The sequence below is a fragment of the Mustelus asterias genome, chromosome 18, assembly GCF_964213995.1.
Source record: "Mustelus asterias chromosome 18, sMusAst1.hap1.1, whole genome shotgun sequence".
Taxonomy (NCBI): domain Eukaryota; kingdom Metazoa; phylum Chordata; class Chondrichthyes; order Carcharhiniformes; family Triakidae; genus Mustelus; species Mustelus asterias.
The window spans coordinates 51425646-51446213 of record NC_135818.1 but is presented as its reverse complement, the minus strand read 5'-3'; the positions used below and the strand labels follow the sequence as shown (position 1 = coordinate 51446213).

Here is a 20568-nt window from a genome sequence, read left to right as displayed (position 1 = left end):
TGATCAGCCCTTCATCACCCCATTCAATCCAGTCGCGTTTGCTGATGGTTTCTGCTCAATAACCACTAACCTTGGAAGTGAATTCCACAGTCCCACCACTCGGAAAAAGGTTTCTCCTGCTCTCTGTCCAAAGTCTCTTGCATTTGAACTTGCACCTGTGGTTCTTTGTTAGTGGAATCTCAACTACAGCAAATAGTCTGTTATGTCCATCCTCTCTCATTCTCCTGCATTGCTTTTATGTTAGAAGTCACAATTTCTCACCTTTCTTTGTAGCTTTCATTTCCTCATACTCTTATTTTGGTAAATCGGTGTTGTACACTCTAAGCCTCGAACATCTTTCCCGTAGGTGTGGAGGCCAATATTACACAGACCTCTAACTGAGGCTCATCATTACCCATTGGTTTTTATACTGTATACCTCTTGTGATAAATCCTAGAATTCCATTACAGTGACCTTATTAACCCAAGGTATTGCCTTGAATGCATCCTGTGAACCGACACTCTCAAATCTATCTGCTCTATTTCCATTCAGTTCACTGCTGCTTTAAAACAAATGCTTCACCTCACGTTGACATTGACTGCCGCCTACCATATTTTAGCCAATTCCTCCATCTTATCTTTTACTGTTAATGATCAATTATGTCAGTCTTGTCATTGATCAATTCTGAGTCAATTTATATCACTGAACGTACATTTCTAAACAAATGTTTGAAGATTTACAAACCTTTTTCACGAAAACCATGTCAATTTTCTTTACAAGTCAGACCCAACAACCAATGGTACCAGTGGCCCATTAAAATGAATGGATTTCCATCGACAATCAAAAAATCTAGGATCAAATGTCCAGAAAAATGTGCAGTCATAAATAGCTTTTCAAAATCTATTGGTCTACTCACTGGGATTTACTGATATAAAAACGTTACCACAGGAGTTATACTTGTGGTGAATAGTATGGATACATTTAAGGGGAATGAGCTAAGTAAGCCATGCAGCACAGAAAGATGCCCTTCTGCCCGTCATGTCTGGACTGGCCATCAAGCACCTATCCTAATCTCATTTCCCAGCACCTGGTCCACAGCCTTGTATGCTATGTTCTTTCAAGTCCCCAACCCAAAAGAGAAAACGCTGGAAAATCTCAGCAGGTCTGGCAGCATTTGTAAGGAGAGAAAAGAGCTGATGTTTCGAGTCCAGATGACCCTTTGTCAAAGCCTTTGACCCTTTATTTTATGTTCTTTCAAGTGCTCATTTAAATGCTTCTTAAATGTTGTGAGGGCACCCACTTCCACCACCCTTTCAGGCAGTGAGTTCCAGGTTCCCACCACCCTCTGGGTGAAAAGGTTTCTCCTCAAATCCCCTCTAAATCTCCTGCTCCTTACCACAAACCTATGTCCCTTGGTTATTGACCACTCTACTGAGGGAAAAAGTTCCTTCCTATTCCCTGTCTATATCCCTCATAATTTTGTACACGAGAGGTAATGAGAGGGAAAGAAAGAGAGGGTTATGCTGATAGAGTTGGAAGAGGAAGGTAGGTGGAGGTTTAAAGGAAGCACACATGATGGCATGGACTGGTTGGGCCGAATGTCCTCTTTCTGAGTTGTATATTTGATGTCATTTTATGTAATTACTTTTTGCAGCTTCCTTTGTCTTCGGAAGATTTAACTGTACCTCATCTGCAAATGTTGCTATCATTCTCCTAGCTCTATATCTAAATCATGGAGATATAAAGTGATCGGAAATGGTTCTAGAAATTAATCCAAGGGAACAGTGCAACACATTTCCAACCACAGGGGAGGCGATGGTATACTGGTATTCTCACTGGACTAGTGAGCCAGGGTAATGTTCCGAGGGCCTAGGTTTGAATCCCACCGTGGCAGATCACTAAGGAAAAAAATCTGGAATTAAAAGTCTAATGATGACCACAAAACCATAGTCATAAAAACCCATCTGGAAATCTGCCATCCTTACCTGGTCTGACCTACAGATGTTAAATAGCCAATCAGTTCAAGGCCAATTGAACTGACACAGACAATAAATGATGACCTTGCTAACCATGTCTGCTTCCCACGAATGAATAAAGGAAAACTGTGTAAAACTGCATATAATAACTCTTCCTCACCCCTTAATCTAACACACACACAGTCCAGTTTGTCAGCCTCCGCCTTATTCTATACCCTTAAACATTCTTGGTACATGAACTGGAAACTTTGAGGAGTTAACACTATAATTCATTATAAATACAGTATCTACTGTGGTGCAAATGAATTCCATTCAAATATCCAAAAAATGGAAAATAGCAACACGCAGAAAGAAACACCCATTCACCCTGATGAAAATGTCAAATGAGTCAGGAGCACCCACAAAACAATCTAACCCCGAACAAGGAAATACAAACCCACAAAAGCACGCCAGAATAAGACCAAACCCCATCTGCCCTCCCTCTATGACTAAATGCTTAATTATAGGAAGAGATCAGCTTCTGCTGAGAAAGTTGTGCTTCTTTAAATTGCCTCAGTATCTGTAACTGATATTTAGGCTGCGCCACTCTTCTGGTCAAATGTAGCGATTTTTCCATGACGGGTACAAATAACTGCATTGGGAGCATTGCGTAACGTTAAACTTGATGACAACTATGCCTGGTTCAAGGTTTAGAAATAAAGCCAACAAGATTATTGCTCAATATCACAAAAACAGCGATAGATTTCCACAAGCGTTATCTCTTTATGTAGGCATAGCCTTGAGTTGGTTGGTTTTGAAAGAAACATTGACTACTGAAATCGAACCTGTTTATATTCCTGTGCTTCAGCAGCCTTGGTTACATTGCACTGCATGCGATTTCTGCCTTTTGGGCAAGCTTATCACCCACAGAAGCAGCCCAGCTAACCAGAAATGTGGACAACGTTCCACCACACGGGTCTATACTTCATCAGCACATGCTGCAAATTTGCTACCATTACTGATAAAGGCCCCACCGCACCCTCCCCCTCCCCCATCCCGTCCCAAGTGTGCTGGGTCTTAAACAAGTGTTCTGATACACATATCAAATGTGTGAAGTGTCACAGGACAGTGTGTTCATCCCCATTTGTGAATCTCACAGGAAAGGGGGCAGTAAGAGCAGTCAGGGCACTGAGCAGTCAGGGCACTGGGCAGTCAGGGCACTGGGCAGTTAGGGCACTGGGCAGTCAGGGCACTGAGCAGTCAGGGCACTGAGCAGTTAGGGCACTGGGCAGTTAGGGCACTGGGCAGTCAGGGCACTGAGCAGTTAGGGCACTGAGCAGTCAGGGCACTGGGCAGTCAGGGCACTGGGCAGTCAGGGCACTGGGCAGTCAGGGCACTGGGCAGTCAGGGCACTGAGCAGTCAGGGCACTGGGCAGTCAGGGCACTGAGCAGTCAGGGCACTGAGCAGTCAGGGCACTGGGCAGTCAGGGCACTGGGCAGTCAGGGCACTGGGCAGTCAGGGCACTGAGCAGTCAGGGCACTGAGCAGTCAGGGCACTGAGCAGTCAGGGCACTGAGCAGTCCGACTCAGATTTGACATCACGCCTCCCACCTATTGACTCTGTCTACACTTCCCGCTGCCTCGGAAAAGCAGCCAGCATAATCAAGGACCCCACGCACCCCAGACACTCTCTCTTCCGCCTTCTTCCATTGGGAAAAAGGTACAAAAGACTGAGGTCACGTACCAACCGACTCAAGGACAGCTTCTTCCCTGCTGCTGTCAGACTTTTGAATGGACCTACCTTGCATTAAGTTGATCTTTCTCTTCACCCTCGCTATGACTGTAACACTACATTCTGCACTCTCTCATTTCCTTCTCCCCACGTACTCTATGAATGGTATGTCTTGTCTGTATAGTGCGCAAGAAACAATACTTTTCACTGTATACTAATACATAAATCAAATCAAAATAAAGTGAAACCAAAATCTGATACAAGAGCTCTTTGTAAATATGACCAGTGATGGCAAGGGAAGTGAGGAACTTTTATGCACAGGATTGAAAGGAATGATTTGTGTTGCACTTTATGTAATCATATTTGAACTGTTATGTAATGTACTTTCATGAATTCAATGAGTAAAGTATATTTTTGCAAAAAGAAGCTTTCAGGATATTTTCCTTAATACTTTTGACAGCTGAGGGGAAACCAGTGCAGGTTTAACAAGTTAAGTGATACACCTGAACAAAGCAGGATAGGAGCCCCCCCCCCCCCCCCTCGATACCAAAGGACTGCCTTGGAAGAAGTAATATTCATCAGAGTTTTACTTCTTTTGAAACAAAACTTCCCTCCAAAATTGCATGTCCTGAAAATCAGAAACAAAGAACAGGAAATGCTGAAAACACTCAGTGAGTCAGGCACATTATCTGTGGAGAAAACAGAACAGTTAACAGCTTCAGGATATCCCAAAGCACTTTACAGCCAATTTGTAGCACAGTCACTGTTGTAATAAAGGAAACAGTGTCGTCAATTTGCATACAGCAAGCTCTGAGAAACAGCGATGCGATAACGACCAAATGATCTATTTTTAGTCATGTTGATGGAGGGATGAATATTGGCCAGGATGCTATGGAGAATTTCCCTGCTGGCCTTTGAAGTTGTGCCATGGGATCTTTTGAGTCGGGGCCCGAGGCTAAGGTTGTATCCAAACTATAGCATCACTAACAGTGCAGCTCTACCTCAGTATTGCACTCAACTATGGTTTATATTTTGATGCTCAAGTGGGACTCGAACCAACAACTTTCCCACTCAGAGTCAAGAATGCTAGCATAGAACTACAGCTGACACGTTACAACCATCTGCTCTTTTCACAGTCCCTAGATAGCTTAGGGTTATTTGTGCCCATAGCTAGTTTACTTAAGCTATTTAAGTTGAAAAACAGGAGTCACACTTTTTAAAAAATGCATATTTCCACCATGCAGCATGTTGAATGTGAGCTTGGGGCAGGAGTACCAGAGAGGTTTGTGTAGGACCTGGTGTTGTCAGACTTCTAACTAGGACATAAAAGACAGACAGGAAGTGGCCAGCTGCTCCCCCAAGTCTGTCCCATCCAGCTGTCTTGCAATAAACCTCGAACTTCCCCATCCACCAACAGCCACGGAATCTCCTGGGAGAGGCAAAAACAAAACAAATCAAAAACCTCAAAGCCAATTCAAAGAAGAAACAACAATGGAAAATTCCTCTCAGACCACTGAAGATGATCAAAAACCGTGTTGACTTTTGTTGAAGGGGCAATCGTTTGACATTTCCAATTACAATTCAGCCAGGCCTCTGCTGCTTTTCTCAGTGATGTTTATAGCATCAGGGGATTTTGATTACATTGGAACAGCGGAGTCTTTTAATGAGCTGAATTTGCTCATTTCCGATCACAGTGGGCGGAATTTTCCACTGGCGGGAATCCTGATGTCCAGCCGAATAGGGCGTTGGGGCTAAAAGTGGATTCCGAACAGGCATCAAACCTGTCGCTATTCACCTCGCTGCCCCAGCCGCTTCCTGCCCAGACCAGGCAGAAACCCGTTGATTATACAAAACTGCTCTTTGTAAGATCATTGGTTGGCTGGAAGCCAATGCAGCGACCTCCCACAATGCACCCACCTCCTCAGCGGGAAAAGCACAGGGCGGACTTTGATGATAATGGCCTCCTCCTGCTCCTATCTTCTATGTTTCTATAGGAATAGGCTATTAAGTTGGATGATCAGCCATGATCGTAATAAATGGCGGAGCAGGCTCGAAGGGCCAAATGGCTTCCTCCTTCCCCCAACTGCTATGTTTCTATGATTCTGACTTGATTTGATTTATTATTGTCACGTGTATTGGAATACAGTGAAAAGTAATGTTTCTTGTGCACTACACAGACAAAATATATCATTCAGAGTACATAGGGGAGAAGGAAAGGAGAGGGTGCAGGATATTTCTGGACCTAGCACAGTGGACCCTGAGGGGGGGATCATGTTGGTTAATGCAGTGCTTATGGATCCAAAGTGCTAGATTAGGGTCTCACTTCCAGGGTATCAGTGCCAGGGAAAATGCAAGATGGCACTACCGAGAGACGGGACCTGGAGTGGAGGGGCCTGGGGGAAGAGTGTTTTGTGGCAATTCTATATCAGAGTTTTTGTCTGGTGGGGGGAGGTTGGGTAACCCTCATGCCTGCAAGGTGTTGGTTGGGGGGGGGGGTAAGGGGCAGTAGCCTATTCTCTCAGTGGTGGGGGCGGGTCCCTCTGTGTGTGGAGGCTTTGAGGGTGCTCCCGTGCTCCTCTGGGGTGGGGTGTCTTTTCCATTGTGGGGGGAAAGGAGGCCTATGTTGGAATGCTGAGATCAGGCCACCCCTAAAAACGATGCCCCAACCTCTGAAACGTCAGGCTGGCACCGTGCTTCCTGCGATGCATAAATCTGCATCGATCAGGTGGGTGAATGCCACCTGACAGGCACTGTTAATGCCAGTGGGAAACACTCCAGTTTTCCTGTTGGCATGGGCACATAGAGCCGATTGGGGTGAATTGCGAACAAAGGGGCCTATTTTACCATTTTGATTCTAAGTTCTGGGCGGACTTGAAACTGGGAGCGTTTCAGGTCCGACTTTTAGACCCATTCTGAGGCACCCCCATGCGCACTCTGTCTGAAAAAATATCAGTGAGTCCGAATCGTGCTGCACAAGCCTGTGGGTGGGGCTTAATGCGCCCGAAATCCTGCAGCTCCGATCGGCACTTCCAACTGCGCATGCGCAGAAAAACGATGATAGAATGCGGCTCCCCTGCCACATCGCTCCTGGGCTGGATAATGCCCCCCCCTTGGCCCCCACAGACATTGCCCCACCCCCACATCATTACTGACTCCCTTATCCCCCCCCCACCGGCAGCCAGACCGATCGCGGGCCCCTCCCCCCCCCTCATTGATCACAGGCAGCGTGGCAGCGGTCCCCCCTTCCCACCCACCCCCCCCCCCCACCCCCCCCCCCCCAACCAATCTCAAGCAGAGAGCTGTCGGATGCTCGGCACTTACCTCCTCACCAACTGGAGCATCCGAATCGGACTTATATGGAGCTTATCTGTTTTGCGCTGATTCCAGATGGGCGAATGTGGTGGTAAAGGGGGGAGTGTCAGTAAGATTGGGTGCGCAGGCCATTAAGTCAATTTAAATGCATTTAAATGGCTGTCACACCCGTTTCTGGCCTGGTCCTGATCGCGACCATTTTCGGGCCTCGGTAATGGGGGAACCGACATGGAGGCGGGTACGGATCACGCTACTCACCTCACGCCCGACTTTACCAGGTTTTTGCGCCCATTTTGGTAAGAATCAGACTCAAGGTGTCCGTTTCTCACTGAAAACCGGCAAGTTTCACTCCAGGGAAAAGGCAGGTTTTCTCTCCAGATCTTCCAACAGTCTGTCAAAGAAAAGCAGGGGGTTGGGGTGGAGAGGGGAGGATATGTGTTTTGCACCTTTATTGCTGAGGGCAAGGCCAGTTCCACAGGATTTGGGGCACCCAGATCTTAAGTTGAAGTTAAAGACCCTCCCCCAGCACCAGGGCGTCAGAAACCCCTCCCCCTGCTGCAATGCAGGCATCACCACCCCTCCCGCAATGCAAACACCAGATCCCCCTCCCCCTTACTGGGCATGAACCTGATCATGTTGCCAGTGGGGGAAGGGGGTCAGGGAAGATCTCGGAATGAGATCTCCCCAGTGCAAATCCCGTTCTGGCTTGCTCACGACCACACAGGATTCGCACACGTGTCGGTAGGGCTCGGAAAATCCCTGCCAGTGCCTGATTGGGACTTCCAGGCAGACTTTCCCATCTGAGGAAAGCTGCCTTCTGACCTCAGGCCTGGGTGATGAACTCACTGTATATCAGCTTTTTAGATGCAATCCAGATGTTTAACACAAACTCATTCTTCCAGGCGCAAGTCGACCTGAATTTTTATACAAGTCATTTTCTAGTTTCACACTGGGGAAATGTTCAAAAGCAAAAAGAACACCACAGCACGGCAAGGAATATGCAACACAAAACAGGCTCATTGTCCCAACCATTCCAAACCTGTGCTGATGCTTCAATTAAATCTCATCCCAGCCTTTCTCATTCATCTCTACCAAGAAATCAATCAGGATGGTTGGAGTAGCAGCATTCTGCGGTGGCACAGCGATTAGCACTGCTGCCTCACAATGCCAGGGACCCGGGTTCAATTCCCGGCTTGGGTCACTGTCTGTGTGGGTTTGCACATTCTCCCCGTGTCTGCGTGGGTTTCCTCCCACAGTCCGAAAGACGTACTGGTTAGGTGCATTGGCCTTGCTAAATTCTCCTGTTACCTGAACAGGTGCTGCTGGAGCGTGGCGACTAGGGGAATTTCACAGTCAGTTTATTTATTAGTAATAAGCAAGTCTACTTACTACTAATAAATAAACTTTGAAATTTTTAAGTAATTAGGTGGAAAGAAAGACATTTATCTATTTGTTACTTGTGTATAAAATAATAAATGTTGGACGTCTCATCGTTATACAGAAAAAGGTGATTCTCACAACAAACCGCATCGCAGGGGTGAGAAGCTAATGAACCAAGATTGCATGAATTTATTGGTCACTGCTTTCCTTGAGCTACACGCTAAAAATGATTTATGCAGCAAAAGGCCTAATATGAATAACTTGCTCATGAAACAAATACTACTTTGGTGGATCCATGTATTTATGTACAGTGTGTTCTGCTGACTCTCACACACCATTTTAGGTAGTTATGCTTTTCCTGCTTCTTTCGGTAGATATGCAAGGCTCCTGTTACAACTCCTGTTCCAAGCATCAACAGGTTTTTATATTTGCGTTGTTTACAGTTGAACGGATATAATGCGGTTATTATTAGTGTTCCCTATAGAATCATTTCATAAACCAACTGCTCAGGGAAGGAATGGGAACTCATATCCAGGCTGAGGTCATGCAAAGGACATTCTATTAAAAACTAAATATAGGTTTGTTCTGGTAATTTGATTCAATCGCGTTTAATTGAATGAGGTCTCTCTGTCTTGGCTAAAAAAGAACAGAGGAGAAAAATATTGCAGGTATCATGGCTCCAATATTTACGGGAAAGTGGGATGGAAGAGCTGGAGTGACAGATCCCTACCAAATTTAATAGCGAGACTCAAGTTAATCTTTTGGACTCAGTTTCCTGGCTCGCAGCCAGTTAGATTGGACGGTTGGGTGGCTAATGGACAGGAAGGCCTGTGGCACCATGCAGGCAGCAACTGGGGAAGCAGAGAATAGAAAAGGGAGGGAGGGAGAGATCATGAGCTGAGGGGACAAGGCAGGACCAGGGGGCATGGGACGATTAGGGGAGACATAAGAGATCTTTCATAGAATCATAGAAACCCTACAGTGCAGAAGGAGGCCATTCGGCCCATCGAGTCTGCACCGACCACAATCCCACCCAGGCCCTACCCCCACATATTTTACCCACTAATCCCTCTAACCTACGCATCCCAGGACTCTAAGGGGCAATTTTTTTAACCTGGCCAATTAACCTAACCCGCACATCTTTGGACTGTGGGAGGAAACCGGAGCACCCGGAGGAAACCCACGCAGACACGAGGAGAATGTGCAAACTCCACACAGACAGTGACCCGAGCCGGGAATTGAACCCGGGACCCTGGAGCTGTGAAGCAGCAGTGCTAACCACTGTGCTACCGTGCCGCCATAACCACTGTGCTACCGTGCCGCCATGACTTTCCTGGGGCAGTTAGATCAGAGCGGCAGATGTGTACGTGGATAGATTGCAGGGGTTTGATACTGGGGTCATCCAGTCACAGGGAGTGGAAAACAAGTTTGTTTCTGCTCCTCTTTGCCCACAAGCAGTGCTGGAAAGGCAATAATGGGTGCATCTGGTCATCCTCACATCCTTCCAGCTTCCTGAGGTCATCCATTTTGGTAGGAATAACAGCAAAATGGACTATTATTTAAATGATAAATAAATTGCAGCATGCTGCTGTGTAAAGGGGTGTGGGTGTCCTCGTGCATGAATCGCAAAACGTTGGTATGCAGGTGCAGCAGGTAATTAAGGCGGCAAATGGAATTTTGTCCTTCATTGCGAGAGGGATGGAGTTTAAAACAGGGAAGCTATGTTGCAGCTGTATAAGGTGCTGGTGAGGCCACACCTGGGGTATTGTGTACAGTTTTGGTTTCTTTACTTGAGAAAGGATATACTGGCACTGGAAGGGGTGCAGAGGAGATTCACTAGGTTGATTCTGGAGTTTAGAGGGTTGGCTTATGAGGACAGACTGAGTAGACTGTGGCTATACTCATTGGAATTTAGAAGAACGAGGGGGAATCTTATAGAAACATATAAAATTATGAAGGGAATGGATTAGTTAGAAGCGGGGAGGTTGTTTTCTCTGGCGGGTGAAACTAGAACTTAGAGGCATAGCCTCAAAATAAGGGGGAGCAGTTTTGAGTTGAGGAGGAATTTCTTCACCCAAAGGGTTGTGAATCTTTGGAATTCCCTGCCCAGTGAAGCAGTTGAGGCTACCTCAGTGAATGTTTTTAAGGCAAGGATAAATTTTTGAACAGTAAAGGAATTAAGGGTTATGGTGAGCAGGTGGGTAAGTGGAGCCGAGTCCATGAAAAGACCAGCCATGATCTCATTGAGTGGCAGAGCAGGCTTGAGGGGCCAGATGGCCTGCTCCTACTTCTTATGTTTCTTGTTTCCCGAGGCCTAGGATATCTTCTCTGTAGGCATTCATTTAAAACACAGCTAAAAATTGAGGTAAGTTGCCTAGTTAAAATATTAAATTAGGGACCTGAGAAAAATCCTCTTCACACTGAGTGGTTGGGTCTGGAATGCACTTGTGGTGGAGGCAGGTTCAGTCAAGGCATTCAAGAGGGCATTAAATGATTACTTGGGGGAAAGGCATTGGTGACCATGGATGTCAATTGGATTGGCCCATGATTAAGGCAAAACATTGTAGTGGTTTGCCATTGCCTTCTGCAGTATGACTGACTAGGAAGCTCTCCTGCTCTTGCCACCTGCCATCAGGCATATCGGAAAGGTTTACAGGCTGATAATCAGCCTGTTTGGTCATATTATGAGTGCACCTACTGTGGCCATCAGGGCCTAAATTGGGATTCAAATCCAGGATTTCTGGCCCAGAGTAGGGACAATACCATTGCACCACAAGACCTTCTTCACACAAATTACTGGTTTGAATCCAAGAACCTGGGACTACATGTTTGTTGTGGTTGTTAGCCACAGCACTATATAGAAGGAGGAGTTAACATATGTTACGCCCAACTTTAACAATTCATCATACCAGCTGTTATGGAATCGCAGATGGTAAATGTTGAGCGATCCAAATCCCAAAGGAAAGTTTGAATCAGCTGCCAAAACAGCTTTTGAAATTTGCAAAGTATGAGGAGAGGTTCTGAACTCAGGAAATTATATCCCTGACTACTTGAAATGATTTTGTAGTAAAATAAATTTTTATTAATAAAGAAAAACATTAAAATTACAAAACGGCGTCACACAGAAAACAATACTTAAAACAGTTCCAAAAGATCTTAACCACCCTCAGAGCTAACCTTCCCCTTATAGATTTCAGCAACAGATGAGTTGAGATGGGACAGGGTCAGGTTACAAAGGCGGAGATAGATATTCTTGATGGTGGTGTAGATAGGTGGTCTCATCTTTGGGTCAAATGTAACACCAAGAGTGCAAATGGTCAATTGTAGAGAGCTTCCAGGGAGCAGGATGTAATCGAGTATTGGGGACAGAGGCAATGGCTTCAGTCTTTCCATGCCGAATAAGATGTTTATATACATTGTGGTTAGGAACAATGGGGGTCACTTCAGGCGAATTCAACCATGAAGGGAAAGATAAATAAACAAAGTTTGAGCATGCGGTGTAAAAAACATAAAGCTGTCAATCAAAGGCTAGTTAAAGGTACTGGACTTTGAAATTGAATGAAAACAAAGGTTTTCTAAAGATTTCCAGGGATTTCAAAGGTTTAAAGCTTTCTAGGAAGGCTGTATGAGAAGAGGGTGTTTATTGGTAGGTAAGTGGACTCTGATTGGAAGAGATATTGCCATGAAGAGTGCACTAGTTGATGGTGATTGACAGTTAACTGTCAAGCATTATTTGAAATTTAAACCAGCCAGGTTGATCCTGATTGGTCAAGGCATTGACATAGCCATTTGCTGATTCATTCTATCATTTATTTTGTTCAGATGAAACAGGTGTAATATGCATACATATTCTTTCAGTCTGCAAAGAACAGGATACTGTGTATTAATTAACATAAACAATAAATGGTTGAGCTAGTGGTATCTACAGAGTCAATCTCATTCAGATCTTTTTCCCACCAGTTATTTCTCAATTTCCAACTTTTTAAATGCACTCATCTGTCTCATTCTGTCACAATTCACAGCCAGTGATCTTTCCAAGGAATGGAGTACATTCCACTACGATCAGCAGCACTTGCCTTTCCCACTTTTTCTGGAGCTTCCTAGTCTACATACTGCAGCAGCCATCTGCAATCCTTCACAACTTCTCACTCCCTCCGTTAGTGTAAACAGAGAAAATATATGAGCATATTTAACACGCTGCCAAACTAGCACCACTTCTTTATTTGGACAATCAAATGGGGTGCATGTGCTCTGTGACTGGATGATATTGGTGGAAGAGAAGACGGAGAGTGACTGGATATCTAAGATTTAAGACTGTTTAAGAAAGGATTCGATATGGTAGGCACAGAAAATATATTTCCACTTGCAGGGAAGATCAGAAATAAGGAACATAGATATAGGATAACCACTAATAAATTCCTATATGCAGAAATATGGAACTCACTACTTCATGGAGTATTTGAGGCGACTATCATTTAAGGGGAAACTATTTAAACACATGAGAGAGGAAAAAAAGAGGGACATGTAGATGGGGTTAGAAGAAGATTTGGAGGAACCACATGAACCTGTTGGGTCAAATGGCATATTTCTAGGCTGTAAATATTATACAATAAGATGCATTGTATACTTGGGCAACACGGTGGTGGCACAGTGATTAGCACTGCTGCCTCACAGCGCCAGGGACCTGGGTTCAATTCCAGCCTTGGGTGACTGTCTGGAGTTTGCACATTCTGCCCTTGTCTGTGTGGGTTTCCTCAGGGTGTTCTGGTTTCTTCCTACACTCCAAAGATGTGCGGGATAGGTTGATTGGCCATGTTAAATTGCCCCTTAGTGTCAGGGGGGCCAGCAGGGTAAATACGTGGGATTATGAGGATAGTGCCTGGGTGGAGTTGTTGTCAGTGCAGACTTGATGGGCTGAATGGTCACCTTCTGCACTGTAGAGATCTATGATGCATTTTAACTTCGATTTATGAATCATTTACATGTACACACATGCATACATGTTTATATTGTACATACACTTGAATAAAATAAGATGGTGATATTTAATTAAATCGGAATCCATTTTTAAAATGTTAATAGGGCAAGACAGCTTCCAATTAGTTCTAAAGCATAGAATACAGCTGGACATTGCCATGAGATAATTCTCCTTTACACAGAGTGCTTCATTTCCGTCTTGCACATATTCTGTCACCATCTCTGCTATTTCCTCATTATAAATCTCTGACGTGGGTTTGACTCCTGCAGCAACTGGAAATAAATCACTTTACTAACTGTGTCAATTTTGGTAGCAGCCAGTTTTGGAAACACTAATACAAGGGGACTTCGCCGTTATTCCTTTTTTAAAACAGCTATAAAATGTGAACAATAAATTTTAAAAAGTTATACTTAAGAGCTGAAAAAAAATTGTCAATGCATGTTATGAATAGCTCGTAAGGTGCAACAATCTGTAAAATATATTCTCCAAGCATGAAAAATATTAACATATCAAATATTTTTATATTTAATATTAAGAATATTAACTAAAAATGGAATACTTATATAGAGCTATTACATCATTACATTTTAAGTGACTTGAGGTTCAATGATGAGTCAGTCATTGGATGCATCTTTTGATGTGAGCCATACAGAGTATGGTTCCAGAAATAATCCTAGGAGATAGATTTGAACCATTGGTTGATTGGTGGAGTTCAGGCTGCATTACCATAGCAAGAATAGGCTGCAGGTGCCAGACAGACATCACATTAATCACACCAATCTTGAATAGCTTTATGTCAGTGCACAATTGGGCAACTAGGAGACCAACCCGACCAACGGGAAGGTGGATCTCGGGGAGCTGAGGAAGGAAATTGTAGAGGCTGGAAGTCTGGAGTAATAGTGGCCCATCCTGTCCTTGTAGAGAATCATAGAATCTCTACAGTGCAAAAGGCGGCCATCGAGTCTACACCGGCCACATTCCCACCCAGGCCCTATCCCCATAACCAAAGTATTTACCCTGCTAATCTCCCTGACACTAGGGTCAATTTAGCATAGCCAATGCACCTAACTCGCACATCTTTGGATTGTGGGAGGAAACTGGAGCATCTGGAGGAAATCCATGCAGACACGGGGAGAATGTGCAAACTCCACACACAGTCCAAGGAACTCTTCTTCCCCTGACCCACAAAAATCATTTTAAGAGTACCTTTTTTGGTGCCTCTTCCGCGATACCACCTGGAAAACCGGAAGCGTCCATGATACATCCTTTGCTGTGTTGTCCCTCAAAATTACAATCAACGCCCTTTGTATATCATAGCACCCAGATGTGCACATTCTGAGACTTAGCAGCTAAAACAGTTAAGCACCCAAATGCTCTGGTTAAGGACCCTTTGAGGATGATGTCTGCAATAATGTACCAGTAATCATTTTCAAACCACTATCACCCCATTCAAGTCAGGCAGTCCACATTAAAATCTACCCCTTGATCTGTGCTGGACTAGCTGTTCCCAACCATGGAACTGGTGGGGTTGGATTTGTGGGCAGATGTGGAGAGAAATTGACTTCAGTGTCCCTTAATTACTGCAGGAGGGAATAAAATCAGTCCATGCCTCTACCCCAATTGCTACCCAGTTATTCTAGATTTAGGTTGCTACTACCTGCCATGTCTGAAATTGGATGACCATATATCTGGAGTTGAGAGAGGAAATGTCTGTCATAAGAAAAAATGTAGCATTTTACTTCTTCCTTTGCAATCAAGAACTTATTGAAATCCCTAATAAGTTATAAAAATTCCATGCTGGAGTCATTTTTCTAATTTAATACTTTGATTTAGATTTGCAATATATTTGCTTATTTAGATATGAGAAAGTGCTTTTAGAGTCGAATTCCAACCAAAATTTCAGCCGAGATAATTTAAAAATTATTTTCCCCCTTAATATGAGTTAATTTGACAACAATTTCATTAAAATCCTAGTAGACCTTCTCCTAATTGAATCTGGAAAATGTTGAACCTCTGCACATCATTGATTGCTCCTCTTGTGACAAGATGTGAATAGTAGAAACTCCCAACAGCTAAGATGTAGCAGGGTACCCGAAGACAACTGATCACTTGATGCTTCCTGACCTTGATAGTCCAAGAACTGGAACGTGTCGACAGAAGGCTGGGGAAATCCACGTCAGAAAACTAAAGGCAACACAGCTGAAAGATTTTGTTTAACAGAAAATATTTTCTATGGTTAAAAGGCTTCAGGTCATTTTAGTAGCATGTCAGATCGTTAAGGATCATTGCTTTAAATTACAATGACTAGTGTCAGAGATCCTGAGTACCAGCAACCTTAGGCACTCTTAGTCGACTTGAATACATACAGCGCTAGACACCACGCATAATCTGATGAGAGGCCTTTAATGATTTGTGCACAAGGAGAAACCAGCTTGCAGTTGTCCTGCAAGGGTTTCTGAAGTTACAAACAAACAATTTGGCAATTACAGCAAATCAGAAACAGGCAATTTTTCTAATCCTTTATTTGCATGCATATTCGCCAATTAAACCCTGGCTTTTCGCCCCGTCTTGTTCGATGAAAAAAACTGACTTCTGCTAGTCCTTCATTTGCATAGCATATCCCTATAACTTGTCTTTGGTATGCGTTATGGAAAAATCTGGTCTTGCTCACCCTCTGGTGAAGGCCGAAAAACAGAATGTTATGGGGTCTACGCAGATGAAGATTAGCCTGTTCATGCTGAATATCAGATACTGACCCCTTTCGAAATCTGTAAACTGATAAACATTTTCCACTACTGTACAAAGGCAGCATGAAACTTTAACCTCCGCACAATTTAACTTCCATACTATGAAACTTCAATCTAAACATTTTAACTTCCACACTAGCATACTATAAAGGATAAGCAGCTCAATATTTATTTATTTCAATTAATCCTCACTTTTTATTACAACTCCAGCAGAGCTCTCTATTAAAAATAAATACCATTGCATTTTCTATCCGCTCTCTTTGTAATTCTCTTTTAAAGTGATGGCATTGTTGCCTACGCAACAAATCAAACAGTTCATTACAGTATTCATAAGAACATAAGAAATAGGAGCAGGAGTAGGCCATCTAGCCCCTCGAGACTGCCCCGCCATTCAATAAGATCATGGCTGATCTGAAGTGGATCAAGTGAATACATTCTACATTGCTTTGAATACATCAAGGATGTATTCAAATGTAAATGTAGCATAATAAGAGGAGAGACAATGGCCTAGTGATATCGTCACACTATTAATCCACTAGGCATTAATCCAGAAACTCGGCTAATGTTCTGGGAACCCGGGTTCTAATCCCGTCACAGCAGATGGTGGAATTGAATTTAATAAAATTAAATCTGGAATTAAGAATCTATAGGTGACCATGAAACCGTTGTGGATTGTCAGAAAAATCCCATCTGGTTCACTAATGTCCTTTGGAGGAGGAAATCTACCGTCCTTACCTGGTCTGGCTTACATGTGACTCCAGAGCCACAGCAATGTGGTTCACTCTCAACTGCCCTCCAAGGGTAACTAGGGATGGGCAATAAATGTTGGCCAGCCAGCGACGCCCATGTCACACCAATGAATAAAAAAAAAATCAGAATGGATTGTTAATCTTTGTGGTTACAATGTACATATAATTCTATATTTAACATTAAAAATGTTATCTGGCATGAAATCCTGAAAAGCATTCATCGAAAAGACTTCATGGTTCAGTAACTTCACAATAAATAAACCTAGGTTGGCACTCCAGTGTAGCATCAAGGGAACATAGCACTGTTTGAGGTGTCACCTTTTGGAATAAGGCCTGAAATCGAGGCCTGCTCAGGTGGATGTTAAGGATCCCATGGCACTATTTTGGAGGAGGAGAGGGGAGTTATTCCTGGTGTACTGGACAATACTTATCCCTCGGTCAGCATGACAAAGACAGATTATTTGGTCATTTCTACATTGCTTTGTGGGAGTTTGCAGAGCACAAATTAGCTGCCACATTTCCAACATTACAACAGTGACTACATTTCAAATGTACTTGACTAATGGCAAAATGCTTCGAGACATCCAATGGCTATGAAAAGCACTATATACATTTGAGTCTTTCTTTTAGAATGTATATTAAATGCCAAGTATCAGGGCTTGCTGTTGGGATACAAAAGTACATGAGTAAACCTGGCAGAATAAATTGGCACCACATGAGATCTACATTCGTGGATCCACTTTCCACTGCTTCAAGGTACAATTGATCAGAGCTCCAATTGACGATGTGGTTGTACCATTTAAGATGAATTGTTTTAAAAATATGATCTTGAAGTTGGTGGCTGTTTTTGTCATTAAGAAATATACGCCACAGAGCTCTGAAGAACTCATAATATTGTGACAACGCCGATACCCATTGCTCTGTGGGTGCTAGAATTAATTGTCATGGTTGAACAGAGAAGGATTGTGTGTGCGATGCAGTAATTCAGGGCACAACTCTCACATTCTTTTCAATTAGTCTCAGTTAGAATGCCAATATGCATGGTTAAAGTAACAATTTCAAAAATAATGTCTTAGCAAAATAGTACAGAGTTTGTCTAAAAACAGTAAAAAATTGGATTTATATTTTCATCATCACTTTGTTGACTACTTTCAACAACAGTGTTGAATGCCAATTGTGCCAGTTTGAGGGCAGTTTTGTGCCACAGGGATTAGTGAATTTGGAACTAGATGGTAGCTGTTCAAACACGTTTTAGTTAGAGGGGGAGGGGGAGACACAAGAGATCCGTCTGGGATCAATTTGAACAAAAGTCCCAGATGCGGCATGATAATGTTTTTGAATCAGCTACCCCACCCAACCCTTCTGAACAGTTATCCAGAAAAATGATTTTTGACTGCAATCAAAGTAGAAATTTTGAATCAACTTCCTGTACACAATGTTTCCATGGAAACCATAACTGAAATTGCCACAGTAATTCTAAATTTGGGACCTTTGTGATGTGGAATTTCATTCTATGGGGAGTAAATTAAAGTTGCCAAACCTCAAATCATTTGTAACTTATAACAGCTGTTAAAGAGTGAAGGCAGTTAGCTGCGTCATGGACAACATTTGTGTGTTCTTTTTTACTGTTTGTGATTAATATGCTTGAATGTACAAATGTGCATTTTCTTACCCTAACTTAATTTAAACTTAAATAATTTCCAGCAGCAAGCTTAGAGTTTTAAAATAATGAAAGTTAATTATGATCACACATTTTCCATGGAGGCTCACTCACTTGACTCACGCACTAAGACTAGGTACAGGTGATGGTAATACAATACAATTATAATTTATGATTGTCTCAATCTCTTTTGTGGCAAGCCTGCAGTTTCTTAGATATGTTGAAGTGAAGGTCTTCTTGATTTGATTTATTGTCACATGCATTAGTATACAATGAAAAATGTTGTTTCTTGCACACAATACAAAGCATACCGTTCATAGAGAAGGAAACGAGAATGTGCAAAATGTAGTGTTACAGTCATAGCTAGGGTGTAGAGAAAGATCAACTTAATGCGAGGTAGGTCCATTCAAAAGTCTGATGGCAGCAGGAAGAAGCTGTTCTTGAGTTGGTTGGTACGTGTCTTCAGATTTTTGTATCTTGTAGAGGATTCTCAGTAAACGGTGAGGTTTCTATGTAGTCAAATTTCCAGGAGGTTGGTTCTTAGGTGAACTTGAAGTCGGAACAGGTTGCGGTTGGAAGGGGGAGTCCTTCTCCCACTTTCAAGGTATTGCTGTTTATAACCTTGGCTGCTTAGATGACTTCTGATGGAACTCTGTCTTCTTGCTATAATTTTGAAAGCAAACAGAAAGCATGGCCGTCTCATCACACGACCGTTTAAAAGTCCAAAGTCCTTTTCCAAAGTAAGGCAAGTGGTTAAGTAGATTATACATCCCGTGCTGTGGATTTCACACATCGGGAATTTGATTCAGCCGATGTCTTTGCATCTGAATGACGAATTCAATTTGAAATTACCCTTTTGAATTAATTTTCAGGAAAAAGCATCAAGCCAACATCAGTCTGGAATGTCTCTTTTGTTCCTTCTTGAGTGGAGTATTTCAATCCACAGGAGAATTCAGGTGATTCTCAGGTAGCCATCTTTTTGCAGCCATTTGTAGTCAGTTTAACATATTAAAATTAATTTGAAGTTCAAGGCATGACATTTGTTTATTAGAATGAATTCAGTGTCCTGGAAGCACCTAACTATATAGGAATGAAATACTATAATAAATATGTTACTGGAATTGTCCAATTAATTTGAAAAATATGCCAATGATATATTTTCTAAAACAAACCATTTAAAGTAGAAACCATTATAGAAAATAATGTTATTTTATGAGAATTGACACTACTGTTCTTATATATTATTGCATACAGATTACAAGTCACTATGACACAGGTAGAGGCCATTCAGCCCATCAAGTTCATGCTGGTGCTCTGCAGATCCAGTTGCTCTGCAGATCCAGTTGCATTCACTGCTCTAGCCCCACAAGTTTATTGCTCTCAAATGCTCATTCAACTTCCTTTTAAAATCCTCACTTCCACCACCCTCATGGGCAGTGAGCTTCAGGTCATCACCAATTGCTATGTAAAAAAATACAATTCTTCCTCAGACTCCCTGTATCTCTTGTTCAGAAACTTAAATCTGTCCTAGTGTGATCAGCCAATGGGAACAGTTTTTCCTTAGTCTAAACCATCACAATATTGTAAACCTCTCTCAAATCTCCTCTCAATCCCCTCCACTCCCCCGAGAACAACCTCAAGATTTGCAAACTAACAGTGCAATAGAAATCCGCCATCCCTTAAAACATTCAGGTAAATCCTTTGACACTCTATAGGACCCTCAAAACCTTCCTAAGATGCTGCACCTCTTCTAATTGCGAACTAGCCAGAGCTTTATAAAAGGTTCAGCATTTCTTCCCTACCTTAAAGTTTATTTATTAGTGTCACAAGTAGGCTTACATTAACACTGCAATGAAGTTACTGTGAAAATCCCCCAGTCGCCACACTCCAGCACCTGTTCGGGTACACTGAGGAAGAATTTACCATGGCCAATGCGCCTAACCAGTACATCTTTCGGACTGTGGGAGGAAACCGGAGCACCCAGAGGAAACCCATGCAGACATTGGGAGAACATGCAAACTCCACACAGATGGTGACCCAAGCCAGGAATTGAACCTGGGTCTCTGGCGCTGAGGC

General features: G+C 43.0%; 1 long non-coding RNA gene across 1 annotated transcript in view; it reads left to right on the top strand.

Annotated features, from left to right (window-relative positions):
- The window catches only part of LOC144507132 (uncharacterized), a 36702-nt gene extending 17254 nt beyond the window's left edge, over positions 1–19448 (top strand). Inside the window, exon 3 of the long non-coding RNA XR_013500035.1 lies at positions 19365–19448. This is a non-coding gene — a long non-coding RNA (uncharacterized LOC144507132). The remainder of the gene's footprint in view (positions 1–19364) is intronic.
- The last annotated feature ends 1120 nt before the right edge of the window (positions 19449–20568 follow it).